This window comes from Patagioenas fasciata, chromosome 7, assembly GCF_037038585.1.
Source record: "Patagioenas fasciata isolate bPatFas1 chromosome 7, bPatFas1.hap1, whole genome shotgun sequence".
NCBI lineage: Eukaryota > Metazoa > Chordata > Aves > Columbiformes > Columbidae > Patagioenas > Patagioenas fasciata.
The window spans coordinates 27,055,586-27,072,410 of record NC_092526.1 but is presented as its reverse complement, the minus strand read 5'-3'; the positions used below and the strand labels follow the sequence as shown (position 1 = coordinate 27,072,410).

The window sequence follows — 16,825 nt, the reverse complement described above, 5'->3', positions numbered from 1 at the left end:
GAGAATAAGTGTGAGGTGTTGCCAGGTAGAAATTCAGCCCCCCTTTAAGGAGAAATTTTCTGAGGCTGGGTGTAGGTTTTCTTTGGCACTGTATATTTTGCAGGAACATGTAACATGGATTTCCATTGTGGTGGCCAGTCCATGTATGCTGATAGTCCATAGGCAGCATCACCAAGCAAGTAACAGTTTGTAGATTGTTCAATGCTTTATTCTTCTAAATGGAAGTCAAAATGGATTATGGAGAACCTCTGGGCTAATATCAACGTTTCATGGGTTTGGTGTATGTAGATTGTGTTCCCTCAGAGGAAAACAATGAAAGGTATGGCTGGAGCACTTGGTAAATTTTGGAAGATTCAAAGCTGTATGTCTAGATCTAAGGAGGAAAAAAAAAAAGTGATAACTATTGTGGAAGAGAACTAATCAATTACCAGGAAGAGAAGGTAACAGCAAGGAGAAGGTATCACAACAAGGGTGGAGCTGTTATCAAGCTGTTTTCAGGAAAAGCAAATATCAAAACACAAAAAAAAAAAAAAAAAAAAAAAAAAAAAAAAATTGAAGTAATTTCAGACTTGAGGACACAGAATACTTTGTAGAAAATTGAGGAAGGAACTTAAGAGTTCATTCTCAGCTTACAACAGTCTCATCAAATATGAAGGCTGTAGCCTATTCATCTTAAGTACTACAAAAGCATGGATGTTAGTTTTGCCTTTGCTCCGGGTGCAGAACACTGTTCGTCTCTGCATAGGGGTGAGCCTGTAAACTGTTCAGTGCTGTTGCTGATGCTCCCAACAAATGCCTGACAAAAAAGACTTTTTAAAGCTTGCAAGGGGAAGAGGTGAAGGAAAAAAGCCTTATGAATTGACCGACTGAATGCGGGAGAGCTGGATGCTTCGGCTGTGTTATTGATCACTTGATAACAATGTCTGGATGCAAAATAGAACTAAATATTGTTTAAATGACTTTTACATGTGCAAAGGGTTTGTCTTGGACAAAGTCTGCTCTGTAATGACTAGAAAGAAATCTATTAAGGCTCTTTCTAGAGTAGTATTGAAAGCAAGTTTGAATATACACGAAAAGGTTTAGATCTTCATCTTGTTGAATAATCTAGTTCTGATGCATTTGTTGAGCTGCAGTAAGGGAATAGTGGTGGTAGGGTGACAAAATTAGAGCCATGGAGTGCTATTTACACTGCTTATATTTTTAAAAAAACTCTGTAACATCCCTGTCATACAGCAACCTCAAAACTGTTTTGTTGTTTGTTGGCTTTGGGGGTTGTTATTTGGGGGTGGGGGAGCATTCTTGTTTAGTGTTTGTGTTTATTTTTTGTGTGTGGTTTTTCTTGCTTCCCTGAAATTGCTGTACTAGGTGGTGTCATAATTAAAGCAGGTGCAATTCCTTTTGCACTAAATGTTATATTGCTTGACAGAAAAATGGTTTAGGAGCATGTGCTTGTGAGGGGAGTGATGTACATTTTAATTAATACTCAATGTTGCCATATCTCAGTTCAGGTGAAGAAAGATGTCCAAATAATAAGTGCTTATTAAAAAGGCAGGCTCATTTGTTCATGATTAAAAGGTGTCATGGTTTAGCTATTGAACAACATTGGGAAAACAAGTCAGCTGCTGAGGCAGACAGACAGAAAACTGAACACGTGAATGGTAGCACACTTTGAAAGTGGAGTTTTGTCATGGCCAGTGCATATTGTCTGTATGTATTTCCAATCAGAACCTGATATTAAGCATTTGAAGTGCTGTCACCTATCAATGGATCTATGGGGTGGGAGGAAGCAGTTGCAAGCAGCAAAGCCTGGTCCTTGCTGAAGCAGAATTATTAACTCAGTCCTTTTTTTCCATAAAGGACACAGAATATGCAGCTGAGCCCTAGAGCTGCTTTGCATGGTCTCAAATTTTGTACTTGTTGAGCCTGGGTTTTAGGTTTGGCTGAAGCAAGATGTCCCTTTAAGTAGTACTGAGTGGAGACAGCTGGAGTTGATTGTCATGTAGAGCCTGAGTGGCACATCAGCACTGCGGGAACCACTAGTCTGTCCTTCTACATTTTACATGTCATTAGGTCTGTGTAGCTGGTCTGAAGCCTGGCAGTTTAGCCCAGGCATGCAGGGCAGAGGGGTCACCAGCAGGAGCTGAGCCCACAGGAGGTGACTGGAGTTGACTCATTAGAGGTGAAGGGAGAAGTGGCTGCAGCTGTGGAGGTGACTCGGTGCAGACAGATGGGGAGCAGAGGAAGAAGGAAACTGCTGGTAACCGAAGGGTAAGATACTCTGAAAATGAAGGTTACTAGGTAAAAGCCCAAACTCTGGTCGTGAATGAAAGATCCTTATTTTGTGGATGTGGAGACAAAAAAATAAGCCAAGAAAAAAAAAATACAGGTTGGAAGGCAGTAACAGAATGGTCTTTGCATATAGAGCTACAGGAACAGCAAGGAAAGTGTATTTAAGCCGTTAGAGAGATTAGCCCTGTGTTGATGCTATGTTGAGCCTTTAAAACAAAGCTACTTAATACTTGTTTTGTTTCAAATGAAATGAGAGGAAAGACCTGTGGAGCAGGGGCTGTGTGACTCTCAGGCATTCCCAGAGCCTTCAGCTTGCAGCTTGGTCACAATCAAATATTAAGTGTAGTGTTAACTACTGTAACCTGTGCTAGCAGGAACCAAGGTCAAATGCTTTTAAAAAAACTAAAGATTGTAATGCAAAGTGAAAAATGACTTTCAAGGAAAGCTGGTAATAAGATTTGTCTGAAAGCATAATCACTGGATTTAAGGTAGATCCATGTGCCTCAACATTATTCCAGTGAACTGTTTAATAAGTTTTGAAGAAATATATTCTTGTAGAACTGCAAATTAAGCAATGTCTTAATCTTCCATTCAGATTATGAGCAAAGCAGATGAGCAAAAGATTTATTTTGGACTTTCTGATTAATTATCATGCTGAATGATAGATAAATTAATCACTAGAGGATGTGGACTCCTGCCAGTTCCAGGTTTGTGTAAATGGAAACTCAGTGACAAAGAATTGATTTTTAAGTGATGTGTATTATGTTCATTAACTCTTCCCTGTGCAGACAAAAAAAAATTAGATACTTTTTTGTCTCTAAATTCAAGACTGCAAGCCTAGAAAGTATGTATGTATTTATTTACTCACTCTGCCCCAAATGTAGCAATAACTATTAAGGTTTTTGTGCTGTCAATGCAGGAATAAGATGTAGCATCTAACTGGACAAATAGCCCTGTCTTGTGTTAGGGCCTATATGGGATCACACCACTTAAGTGTACTGTGGCATGCAAACATTTACACCCATTTACTCCTGTGGGCTGGGGTAACTGCATAAGGTATCTGGGTGAATTTGGGCCTTGAGAGGTCTCAAAGTGCTTCTTAAATGGTGTAATTCTACTGAACAGAGTGCAGATAACAATTAGTTGTCACCTGTCTTTTAGGAGTTGGTAGTTATTAGACTATTCCAGATGGTGCAGAGAAAATATAGAACCAAGAATAGAGAAAACATGGAATGTGGCTCTTAAAACAGATAAAATAGGTCCAATGTAAGTCTGGTAACAGGCTTTGTTTTGAGAGACTAATCAAATATGTAGCAACTAGTAGCAGGGCATGATTCTACTGTATATGTAAGTTTTAAGTTTCAGGGTAAGACTGTCTTGCACAAGTTATCTTCAGAAGCTATTTTAGACTGCAATTGATTCCAGCTCTTTTGAAGTAATTCTGTGCAGTTTTTTTCATGCATTTTATGCAACAGAAGAATGGGGTACAAACTAGTATTGCATTCTTGTTATTTTTTGTAGATGTGGTGGTTTTTTCCCTGTTTATACCTGCTGCTTTGTCTGTGGGAGTTAGGAATTGGTTCTGCATAGCAGACTGCTACAGTGCTTGTATGTTCAGCTATGTTTGCAAGACTCTCTGTGACCTTCAGTTCTACATACTTGGTTATCCTAAACTTAGTCCTGGGTTAAATTCCTTTTTAAAACATTGTTTCTTTGTTTTAAGCATTAAAACCTTTGTTTCATGTTAGAAATAGGAAACAGAGCAATCTCATTTTTGCCTATTCCTTTCCTTGAGGCTTACTGGGTAGGATAGTCCAGATCAGATGTTTGCTGTTAGCAACATCATAACATTTAGCCTGATGTGACAGAGCTTTCTAAAAGAATTGAAAATCTCATGGTGTAAGTGTTCTCAGTAGCTGATCAGGGTTTGTTTGGTTTTTTTTGCATGCTTACTGATGAATTACACTTCTCAATCTTGTACATCAAGAGTTAAGAATTCTATGGGAACTTCAGTATAGGAGGAGGCACAAACAATCTCTTTTTCCACCCTCCAAGGAAGGGGGAGGGAAACTTTCTGGCATTCAGGTTTTCTCTTTGTAGCAGACTTGGCACATGGTTTATTTGTACTCGGTTGATGTTTGAAAGGTTTCCTTTGCAGAATGTCTCTGGAAGCTTTTCTTCCCTTCAAAGCTTAGACTTTGTAAATGCTAATGAATCTCATGTGAGAGAAGGGTTTGCTATTTCTTGTTCCTTCTCCTTCCTGGTCTGCCAGTGAGAAGGTTCTTGGTTGTTTTCTTTTTTTTTCTGGAATATTTGCTTGATAATGATTTTACCATTTTAACTTGATTAGTTGCTATAAGCTCTGCTACTCATATTTTTGAGTGTTTTTTCTTGTTTGTTTGTTTGTTTTTTTGAGTGTTGTGGTTTGTTTTGTTGTGTGGTGGTGTTGGTTGGTTTGTGTGGGTTTTTTTTCCCTACTTGTCTCTTTCCTTTCCTGGAGCAGCCACAAAAAATACAAGCTGTGTATTGTGCAAAAAGTACTTTTTTTTTTTTCGCTAAAAAAACAAATAAACAACCCCAAAGCTACCTTATAATGTGATTAGACAAAATTCATTCTTAGTTCATTTACTGTACTGATTGGCATGAATGCTTCACAAAACATTTATACATGGTCAAGACTAATACTATGAATTTAGTGTTCGAGTATTCAAAAGAGCCAAAGGTCCTGAAAATGCAGGAAAGAATAGCAGAGTTCAAACAATTCCTGCTTTTTGAATTAAATGCGTTTGAATAATTCTCCATTTGAACGACACTTTCGGGAAGGTTTGTAATATAGTTGTAGCTGATGGTTCCCATTTGTAGAGTTAAGACTGTACTTGTGCAAAATAAAAGATACTTTAGTCTATTGCATAGGATATTGGTTGAAAGCTGTATGGAGACAATGTGAATATTAGAAGCATGGTAAAATACACTCAAAATGCTCATTTCCTCAAAAGAAACAAGCTGAAAGTAGAATTTATTAAAAAATGCTTAATACTTTTTTCTCAATATTAGAAACAGTATTATGTAAGATATGGATCAATATTAAAAGTAATGGGTGCAAAGTAACAGATTTCCAAGTATAAACTTGGTTCTACCAATATTTGTGTTTGTAAGTGGCCTCTGTGATCAGTTCCACATGGCTGGGATGTCAGGTGAGCATCTGATATAATGAGAATTGTTGAGCATTTCCAAAGAATTGTTCTAGCTGTGGGTTTGAGATGAGAAGGCTTTGTTAAGAGAGGTCAGAGAAGGGGACTTCAAATTTCTAGTATACTACATCTTGTGGTTTTTTTTAACATAAGACAGAAGTATGTAGCTCAGTATAAAATTCCAGTTCAGCCCTTTGTGATCAGCATTTTAGTTGCTCAGGTAAAGAAGTGTGCAATGAGCACCAACATTTAATCTGTTGATGAGACAACAGCTTAAGTTGTGCATTGTTCTTGCCTTTTTAAAGGGGCTGAGAAAATGAAACAAGGTTCCTTATTAGTGTATTCCGCATAGAAATGAAGAATCCAGAGTAAATGCAAAGCTGGAGATCTAGTTAAACTTAATGAGATCTGAACTCAGCTCTATTAGTTTGATTTCAGATTTCTTTGAACTATTCTATGAAGTAATGATATGGGGTGTATTAGGATTTTGTTTTACTAGATGAGTATGTTCATGACACAGTTGTTGAAATGCAGAAGTATCATACAGAGCCTTCTACTTCCCATCATGTGTTTTAAGCCAACACTTAAAATGTATGAAGTCATTAATTGTAAAATGAGAGGGTATTTTTTATGACCCTGTACTAACATCTAGTATAATACTTTCAATTTTTACTTCATGGTTGTGTTTCTATAAAAGCTTTGACTGATGTATTGGAAAACCAGTCCTGCCAGCAAAGTGGTTTGCTTCTCTATTTGTGAAAATCAAGTGAAAAGCTGTGAGAAAATAACTGTACCATGCTTACACAAGAACTTTCTACCATAAATGAGGCAGAATTTTTTAGTACTAAGTAGCTAAAATTTAGTTATTTACAGTGCGTTTGCAAACTTGTTTGACACTATTTGCTCTTCCAAGAAACAAAACATTAAGTCATATCAAAAATCTATGAAATCAATGCAAACCAGCCAAAACACCACTTACTTTGTTGTTGTTGTTGCTGTAGCTTGTTGTTATATCTGAAATGAAACATGACAGAACAATTCTTGAAGTGGCTGAACATCTGATGTCATTTTCTCAGTCTCCTACTTTGGTATTTATGCAGCCTTTCCTCTGGACACCTGTCACTTTTCTTTTGGGTTGTAGGAATTGCACACCTGTACTATAGTGCACGTTGAAGAATACTGACTTTGGAAGTAGTAATTGTCTTAGCAGCATGAAAGACCCTTTTGCTTATGGTGGATTTTGCTACAGAGTTTTCAGAGGTTAGCTACAATACACTTGCCGATTAGTTTTTCATATTAGTATTTGAGAGAAATTTTACTAATAAATCACCTCTCTCCAAAGTCTTTCAGTTTGGTACGTCTCACTAAGCCTTACAAAGAAAGCTGACTATCTTCCCTTGTGGAATTATGTGAAGGGCATAAGTAACTGTTATGCTTACAGCAACATCTGTGACAAGGCAACTGGTTTTTTTTTTGTTTGGTTTTGTGTGGTGGTGTTTTTGTTTTTATGAATAATCTTTAGGATCAGAAAAAAATGCTATGAAGTCTAGGTTACCTCTTCAGGAAAAGCTGATGTATTTGCAGAACATAAGGACTGATTCAATAGTGCATCGCTCTTCTAGTAGAGGAGGATCACAGAATGGAGACATTTAAGAGAATATTTGTGAAAAGTGTATGCCAATTAGAAGTCTCACTATTGGGTGACTTTCTGACTAAATGAATTTGGTTTTGAAATAATTCTAGATTTATTAAACTAATTAACTGTTACAGAAGGGCCCATTACAGTCTGAAACAAGGTTTGGACTGCCTTGCTATTTCAAGGTATGTTTTGGACATCTCCTAGACTACTTTAGAAGGGATAATGACACTGTGGCAGAGATTTGTTTGGAAAAAAAATCTTATTTCTGTATCAGTTTCAACAACTAAGTTTCTCTGGTTTTGTTGCCTGCCTGTACAAAGAGGTTAACCCTTCCTCTCTTCCTCCATTTCTAGAATTAGTTGTTTGGAAAAAGAACAGGAAAGCATTACAAGTATGTTAGGTTACTTAAGAGTTTGTAATTTAAATAATATAGATGCTATGCAAATTTAGCCTGTGCTTTTACGTAATATCTTATATTCACTTGATGTGCAAAAGAGTAAACCTTGCAAGATAGAGGAATTGTAACATTGTGCTTTCTCTCAGTCCAAAACTCATTTTATGACAGTGTTCTGGAGTCTTACCTTATAAAGATTACACATTACAACAGATTATTTAAATAAGAATATTTAAGACATAAGTCTCTGCAGTAAAATATTTCAGCTTGCTTTTCAATCAGTCAAAACTTCAGTTGTGGTTTATGGCTGCTTAAATAACTTGTTCTCATCTCATGAAAATGGACATGAAGTACAAAAGGGCTCTAGGGAGAAAATACTTATGGTTTTAAATGAATATATTGAATGAAAATTACCTGCTAGCTTTAAACCTAGAAGCCAGAGAATCTGAAATTTTTTTCCGATATATCTTGTAAATACAACTAAAATATTTCTGTTAGGATTGAACACATGCTCATCCTGCTGAAAACTTGAATACGTACCTGTATGGTATCTAGAATTACCAGTAGAAATACGTTTCCAATGTGTATGGGAAAATGTATTAACTTTTTGGAGAGCTGGCTCTGGGCATCTGTGGTGCTGGCCCAAGTTTGTGCCACATAGCACATATGCTCTAGTTATTATCAGTTGTTGAGGCCAGAGGGATGCAGCTTGCTGGCTTGAGTTGGGGACAAAGCACAGGTGAGGTAACAAATGGAACTGTTTGTTAAAAGTTAAGTAGAAAGGTTACCTCAATTGAAAAACAAAACAAAACCCCACCCAACCCACAAAACAACAAGAAACCTAACAAAACCACACACCCAAACTCCTTGTCATCAGTGATGATTCATTATCCCTAACTTTAAATACATCCTGTAAAGGACATTTCTGTTTGCACTTCCTAAAAGCTGTAAGCTCTTACCAGTAGTTGCACATGCAGTATCTTTACAACTTTGGCAATAAGATACAGCATAGAAATAAACCTGCTGCTGCTCTTGGGTTAGAGCAGGAACTCTCTCTGCTTATTCTTTGAATCATCTCAATTCCAGAGACTTGGACACTGTTTGCTATTTAACTTAATGACTTGATCCACAACAGATGTTAGATGCTTCATGACTAGGTAGGGCACACATTTGAGTCTTCAGCTTCTGTGATTGAATCAAAAATATTAGCTTGATTTTGTAGTTGTTGTTAGGTTTTTTGGGGTTTTTTTGTTTTGTTTTTTTTTGTTAGGCATAGGAAATACATTGTCCTTTACAAGCTCTCTAGCTTTCTTCTAACAATTAAGAAACTATAAATAAGTCTTTAACTTATAATCAGAACTAATCAAGGAAAAATTAAGGACTGCTTACTTTGAGCTTGTTTCTTCCTAAGTTATCGTAACTGACTTCGAATACATCACGGTGTTTATAAAGTAGTTTCCACAAAGTAACTTCTGTTTAGTTTTAGATTCTTTGTAATCAGGATTGGGTTTGCTTGTTTAAATTTCCTTATGGAATGAGAAAGGCAAAGAATGGAATCCCTCAGTTTCCTGTTTTAGCTGGCATCATGCCACTGTCCCAAGAATAATATACTTATCACTTCATCGCATTTGTTTCATAAACTTGTCAATTTAGTGATATTACAAGAAACACTTAAATAGTACATGTCAATGCACCTCAGGAAATGTTCTTTCTATATTTAATAATTTAAAAATGAAATTTGTTACATGTATTGGACAGAAGCATGCTAGCAATTTTTGTATATTATGGAATGACATTTTTAACAAAACACTATATCATTTCAACCTGGCTAGAGATCAGAAGTAACTTTCTAATCAAGAATTCTCGGAAGAGGTAATTCAAATAGTTATGAAATCTGTGCTTGATGGCAGGTCTCCAGACTGGGTAGTTTCCCTTAGTTTCATGAGATATTTAATCAGTAGCTCATCTTTTGACCCATCCTTGCTATTCAGTAGACTAAAATCTTTGAACAACTGTCTGACATTGCTAATGAAATTACAACAAGCTTGTTTTCTTTAGACAGCAAATTAAAAATGACTTTTTGTAGTGGAGAGCCTGTGAGTTCAACTTCTGTTTCCTCAGAAATACAGATTTGTGATACAGACCAGGCTTTCTGAATGACAGTGACCAGCATTCTAAAAGCTTCTTTTCTTGATGTCTCATCTGTCTAATCCTGAAAATGCCAGAAGTCCTGACCAACAGCTGACTTTAGAAAAACATTGTGTTCTCCATTTTGACAAGTCCAAACTGTATAAAGAGGTAATTTCCAGTTGTAATTTTTGCTGTGAGTTTATGAAAATCAAAAGTTAAAATTGAATAGCTGCACAAACAAAGATATTGTTGGGCATAGCTTGGTAGAGAACCTCAGTTGATAACCTTAAATAATTATCTTTACAGATGACTCATTTTTTGTAAAAGTTGTGTTCTTGCCTCAATGTATTTGTTGAATTCACAACTGTAAAATAGAAACTAATTGCTTAGTGGAATGCATTAACTGAAATATTTCCTGGAAACCATTTTTTTTTTAGTCTATAATTTGCTTAGGAGAAACAAACTTTTTTCATTAAATATTTGTTGAGTTTCTTTTATTGTTAAGTTCAGAAACAAAACAAGTCTGACAATACAGTTAGATCACTAACATCCAGGTGAACTTAAGCCTCGTGAACTGTGGTACTGTAAATGGTAGGCAAGCTGATTAATGACACTTAGGGTTAATCAACCTGGAGCTAGACACAATACTTGATTTTTTTTTTTTTTCGTTCCTAGTATTTGAAGAAATAGTGATGGAACTAATAGCCAATACATCTGTTCCTTTATATTGTACTGTAAATGAATATGAAGTGACATACTTTACTTTTCAAGAATAAAAAGGCATGAGGTTTTGTTGTGCAATAGGTGGTGTAAGCTCAAGATGCTGTTACAGTAGAATTTCCATGACTTTTTTTCTTTTGGACACTTCAAAATTGGTTTAAGGTGAGCTCTTTGGAAATGAAATTTCTTATTTTCTTCTCTCTATATTTACATATACTATGTATCATACTGTGGTGCCGATAGTTACTATCAAGGACTGTGATTTTAAATATCATGGATCATCAAATGTAACTTTTTCTGAGTTATAATTCCAGTTGTGGTATATTAATGATGGTAACCCAGTTCTCAGGAAAGCATTGGTTAGTTATGATATTTATTCATCAGAAAGGAGTATAAACCAGTATAGTACAGGCTGCCGCCTTTGTAGCAAATAATGAGTTATTTGTCATGCAGGAGCTCTGCCTTGAACAACTGAACGCCTTTCTTCCTAGAGTATTTGTTAGACTAATTACAAATGGCAGATAAAAATTTCAAAACCAGTTTTTGATGGGTTAGCTTTAGTGTTTGTTTAGTGTTACCATGATATTTCTACATTTCAGTAGATCTTGATGCATACAGACACTTGCTACTAGAAGCAAACTTGTATCAAACCCTTTTTGACATATGATTTTTAATATTTATAAGAAAAAACAAGCAATCTAACTTTTTATCATTTGATTTCAGTTGAGGTATACTTTGAGAACATTAGTTTGTATTTGCAAAGGAAGTTTTTAATTGTGTGTATCAAAGATCAAGTTTATTTTAATATCCCCTTGACAAATTAGTGTTTGTTTTAAAGGAAAGATTCTTGCAGGAAGTTCATGGCTCTACAAATAATGGTTCTGGAAACAAACAAAACCTCTCTAGATTTGAGGTATTATTGGATTTTTACAGACTAAGAGGGAGAAAAAAGGTCTGGTAAACATAACCTTTCCTTGGCTTTGAAACAGGCTAAATAATCATCCAGCATTATCTGTGTAACTTGAAAAACTATTCAGTAATTTCTATATTCCATTTAAAACATAGCCCAGTGTTAGGAGTTTCGAAAAACTAGATCAATCATCATCACCTCAATTTTTTTCCAAGAAATGTTGAGCCCCAAACCTCAGTTCATCACTTAATAATGGAAACTCAATGATTTAATAAACCATCTATCTTGATGTCTTGGCCCTCTCATGGCCAGAAAAGGATCTTTGGTTATGCCTAGTTAGGATTTCACTTGATGCACACAAAGCTGGAAATGGAAAAAAAAAAAAAAAAAAAAAATCAAGAAAACTGTTCCTGTCAAGTAAAATCATGGTATTTTTAGCTGGTTTTAAGAACATATTCTGCTTCCTACACCTTTGAGATTCATATATATATATGATGCATTTTCTTGTGTATGTTGTATGTACTTAGTTGTCTTATAGATAATTCATTACTTTAAGACATGTAAAAATAATGCAGTGAAAATAAAAATTGTATATCTGATACTGTTTTGACTACTTTAAGCTGAAGTCTGATTTTTTTTTTTCCTGGCTTCCTAAAAGTTACATTACCATCTACATTTTTTCTTTGCGTGGTGATGCTAAAACATAAGGTATACATTTGTGATCTTGAGATATGTAGGATATAGTAAAATAACAGATGGAATGTTCAGTAGGAACATTTTTAAAACAATGTGATAAATATTGATATTTTTAAATCTATGTTTTGTGTGTGGTTTTTTGTGTGGCTTTTTCTTTAACAGCATCCTTTTTGGACAGCAGGTGAGCTTTTCAAGTTAAATGTTCAAATTCTTGTATGCAAGTCTATACCTTTGGGGTAATGAGCAAGGAATGACTAATTTCTAGTAATTTGGTTTCTGGACCATGTCTTAGAGCTGAAATACTCAGATGAAAATGTTGAGTTTAATCAGTCTGTCTGTTGCCTGATGTTGCAATTACAGCAAAAGTCTTGGGCTTAGCTCTCTTACTCCTCTCAGGCTTCATATGTAGGATTTTTGTAAACTTGCCAACCATTTCTAAATTGGCTCATACAAAAAAATCTTCTCACTCTGCTTACACAGAAAAAAACTGACCACCCATAAACCTATGCAAGTCTCGCTACTAAGACTGTGAAGAACTAATTATAGCTGATTCTGTGTTCATTGTTATGTGGCTGGGGCAAAACAGGTAGCATCACTGGAGCCTGAATGTGTGGTCATGCTGACACTGGCTGACTTTTGTCACTACTGCATGTGTTGGATTCTGTACCATTTCTTCAAATCAAAGTAATTGTACAAGTGGTTGTGTAGTTCAAATATGAAACTAACTTTACTTTTTTGTATTAATATGTATATATCAGCTATGTTACATTAAGTTTTAAGTTACATTTAGCTATAGAGAATTAAGAATTCCATTGTGGACAGCTTCCTTGAATTTTCTGGGTTGAAAGCCCCTGTGTATTGGCAGAGTTCTCCTGAAATATAGCTTGTAAAGGGGAAGGATTACAGTGAGGTTCTAACTGGGAAGTGATTTCCAGAAAACTTCCTCAGGAGCTCTGGGCTATTGTTCAGACACCCACTAGCTCCATGGAGGAGGTCAGAGAGCAAACAGAAGGAAAAAATGGTCATTTCTAACAGGATTTAGCAAAGCTGTTCTGAAGCATAGTTCAGAACCTGATGTCAAATGTAGCTATAACTATCCACAAATGCATCCTCTGAAACTGCAACAGCCTGATGGATGGCTTTGCCCAACATGCACTAATTTTTTAAAATGCCATACTTGCATTGATATATGGAAGCTGTAGCATGTATGTGAGAAAACAAAGTAAAATAGCATCATAGAAATAGCAGTAGGATGTCAAACAGATCATGTCTTTTAAATGACTAAGTGACCCCTGCCAGATATTGTTCACTATTTACTGGTAACTATTATGTCTGAAGGAACAGTTTGGAAAGTGGGTCTCTTAAATGGGAATTGCGACAGCTTCTTTCATTATTTCTAGAAGTGATGGATAAAACTTCCTAGAATAATTGAGTTTCTCAATCTATTTCATATCTGATACGTGATAGTAAGCTACAGCACCCTTCTTGGCACTTTGCTCTAGCTCGAAGTATTCTGAATCGTTCCAGCTTCTCCATTCCCATACCCCCAGTGTAATTATCTTTGATTTTCTTGAACCTTTTTTTGGTTTATGTGTACTTATATATATGAACACAGATAAACCAATAATAAAATACAAATTATGTTGGTATCTTGTCTACGTATTGGCAGGATAATCTCCAGTTGTCCTTGTATTACTCACTTCTTAGTCTGATCCCGTTTGCTCAGCTCCCTTTCCTTCTCTGCTGAAGCCGATAAGCGGGAGGTATTATTAGTGTGTTTTCAATAGTTTCTGTCCAAGTGTACTTCAGAAATGGTTGTCAGATGTTATATTCAAATATGTTGTTTGCTAATGATTGATTTCAGTTCTGGGTAGTTTGTATGCTATGGTAAGCTTCATCTTGTTGAGTATATGCTGTCCTGCGTAGTCAGGATCAAGGATGATGATAATGAAATGGAAAGGACCAGAGTAGTGTGGCAGTAGAGTGATGCCTTGTTGTGATATCTCTTGGTACTGATGGCTGAAAGAAACCATTGTAATTTTCACTTCTGCAGATAGACCATCTTATATAATTCTTGTAGTGGCTACTTTAATTCATGCAACTTTGTCAGAGTTATCCCTGTCCTTAATTTCATCTGCTTGAGCTGATTTTCCAGCTCTGTTGCCTTGTATTTTTGGAAGCTGGACTTGTTGTTGGTCAGATGTTTCAAGTTTCTGCAACCACTTGAATTCTAATGTCAGGCATGTAAACAGTTGCTATGACTATTTGTGTTATTGATAGTTATCCATTAGGTCCCAAATGTATAAACTTAGACTGCACTTCAAAGTACGCTGACATTTTAATATTTCTACATTTAATCTAAATGGATCCTTTCCATGTTAGAACTCTAGACGGTGAAGAAAAACCAAAGTTCACAAGTGGGAGCAGAGGGTATTATTTTTCCACTGTTGGAGTCTGCCTGCAAACCTAGAGGTTGAACATAGACCAGCCTGCAGAGACTTACTGAAGTGGCTCTGAGATTTCTACTGACTGAAGGACTCCCACCCACCTGTTCATGATACTTAACATTTCCAGATGAATCCTTCACCGCAGTTGTGATGGAGAGAACAGGCTTTTGGAAAGAAAAAAACATCAAAATGAAGGGATGTGGGGAGTGGTGGTACATCTCCTTCTCCAAAATTTTTTTTTCCTCATGTTCTTTTCTATCTGCTTGGATTTTGTCATTTTTCTCTCACTTTCTGTGAATGCTTTTATCTCCTCTTTGAAGACAGGAGTGGAAGCTTCATTATGCTCAGAGGAGGAAGTGAGCTAATAAGTCATTAAAAGAAAAAGGCATATTTTGCCAAGATTCAGGTGCAGTTGTCTCCCACAGATGGCTCTCAAAGTAAATTGTTCTTAGTGCTGGCAGACAGATGGGTTTTGGAATCATCCAAAAGAAATCTGATATCTGGAATAATTTTCTGTTTTTCCTAGGTCTTTAGTCTCTCATTCTCTGCCAGTGAAAATGTTTGTGATAATGAATACTGTGATAATGTCATGTAGGCCTAAGTAGGCCTGTCATCTCATTTCAGCTTTGAGGATAGAAAAGGAAGAGTCAAATACTTGAGCTTTCCTCTTGAGGAGCTTCCCTTTGTTTTGCTGTTTTGTATATTAGCTATACTTGATGCTTCATTCTAGAACCAAATTGTATTGTGTGTCAATGCATTGTTGTGTTGTCAGACAGGTCAGAGAATTGATCCAGTTCTGTCAAGGAGCACCTACTTAAAATATATTGTCTAAATGCTACATTGACTGCAGAAGGAGTTTCTATTGGTGTTGGGCAATGCAGTAAACTTAGACTCGAAACTTGAAGTCACTGTGTAGACTTTTTTTTTTTTTTAATTGAGCAGAGTATTCAGAAAATGAGCTTTTTACCTTAAATCATGTTACTATGCTTATTGTCTACATTTCTTTTTGGTAGTGGGGGGATTTTATTTTCAATTTTCCCTCCTTTTTCTCAAAACATTATGAAAGATTGCATGAAGTGGTTTTGAAGTCAATCATATCTTGATTGACCAAGTCAAGCTTGATATCTAAGTTTCACCAGAAGTTGAAGCCTCAAAATATGACTGAGGAGAGAAAGGGATTGGAATATAAACATTCAGACAAAAGAGCTGTTGAAGGTAGTAGAATGTTAGTAACAGGATATTTCATAAGTTACATGTTGATGTTCTCATTACTATGGTAGAATTAATGAACACTATTGAATAGTTCAGCAATTTTGCATGGAATCAGTGGATGCAGGCTTAAGTTTTTGTTATTATTCAAACTCAGTATTGCAAATATTGAAATGTGATAGTGTGGACCATGTTTTTATGACAGGTAAATCTATATTACACCTAAATTAAGAAGAAAACTGCTTAGCCTTTTTGCCTCTGCACTTTTCACCTGCAACAGATTCTGTCCAATATTGCTTCAAGCACTGAGAGATTGCTTTATTTGTTAGAAACTGGCAATATGCTAAAGCAATCCCTTGTGTAAAGTGTGCCATTAATTACTAGCTTACGTTAATTAAAGTAAATGCAATCATGAGGGCATGCTGGCGGTGTTAAAGTTAATGACCCAAGACATTATTACTTAGTACAATCTTGACATTCATTCAAGTAATTTCAAACTGTGGGAATTAGATTGAAGTATGTGGTCATAAAATTTTAGAAGCCATGGTTTTTGGACACTGTGGGATGGCCCTGATGGATTTCATGTCAGCTTGAATAAATTAACTATAGAGGTAATTACCCAATACTGGTGTTTTTGTGAAAACTTGAGTTTGCAAAAATGTGCATGCTCAGATTTTAGATAAACTTGCAGTGTTTACACGTGTTGATGAAGATAAATGCCCAAATTGCATTAAAGTAACCATTGTGTGGAGTGCTGCATCAATTTTAGGAAGATGGTGTCTTTACATGAAATGTCACCGGCAAGTTTAAGATGGGATAAAGGATTTGAATTAACAACAGAAAGACATAGGTAATAAAGTTGGAGTTGTAGATCATGATAGGCCTAAATTAAAGCTTACTGAAAGAATACATCTTCTAAACATTCATTTACCTAAGGCTTTGGAACTACATTCAGTTTTACCAGTCACAGTTCCACTTCAGCATCTGACAGTTCCCAGGCTGTAAAGAGGTGCAGGTGGCTTGCAGGTGGCTTTAAATTATTAGAACACAATTGATTTGGAAGAGTAGGTTAATATGATGGAAACTGGAGGGTCTTTCTCTAGTTCACTTCTAATACTGTAGTTCACACTTATTACTCTTCAGGCCCAGGGGTTTTTTTGGCCTTCTTCTAAGGATCAAAGTCTTAAATATTTTTTGATC

The 16,825-nt window shown here is 35.9% G+C and overlaps 1 long non-coding RNA gene across 1 annotated transcript in view; it reads left to right on the top strand.

The window, feature by feature from the left end:
* Window positions 1-2,151: 2,151 nt before the first annotated feature.
* The window catches only part of LOC139828435 (uncharacterized), a 160,637-nt gene continuing 145,963 nt past the window's right edge, over window positions 2,152-16,825 (top strand). The window contains exon 1 of the long non-coding RNA XR_011740009.1: window positions 2,152-2,268. This is a non-coding gene — a long non-coding RNA (uncharacterized lncRNA). The remainder of the gene's footprint in view (window positions 2,269-16,825) is intronic.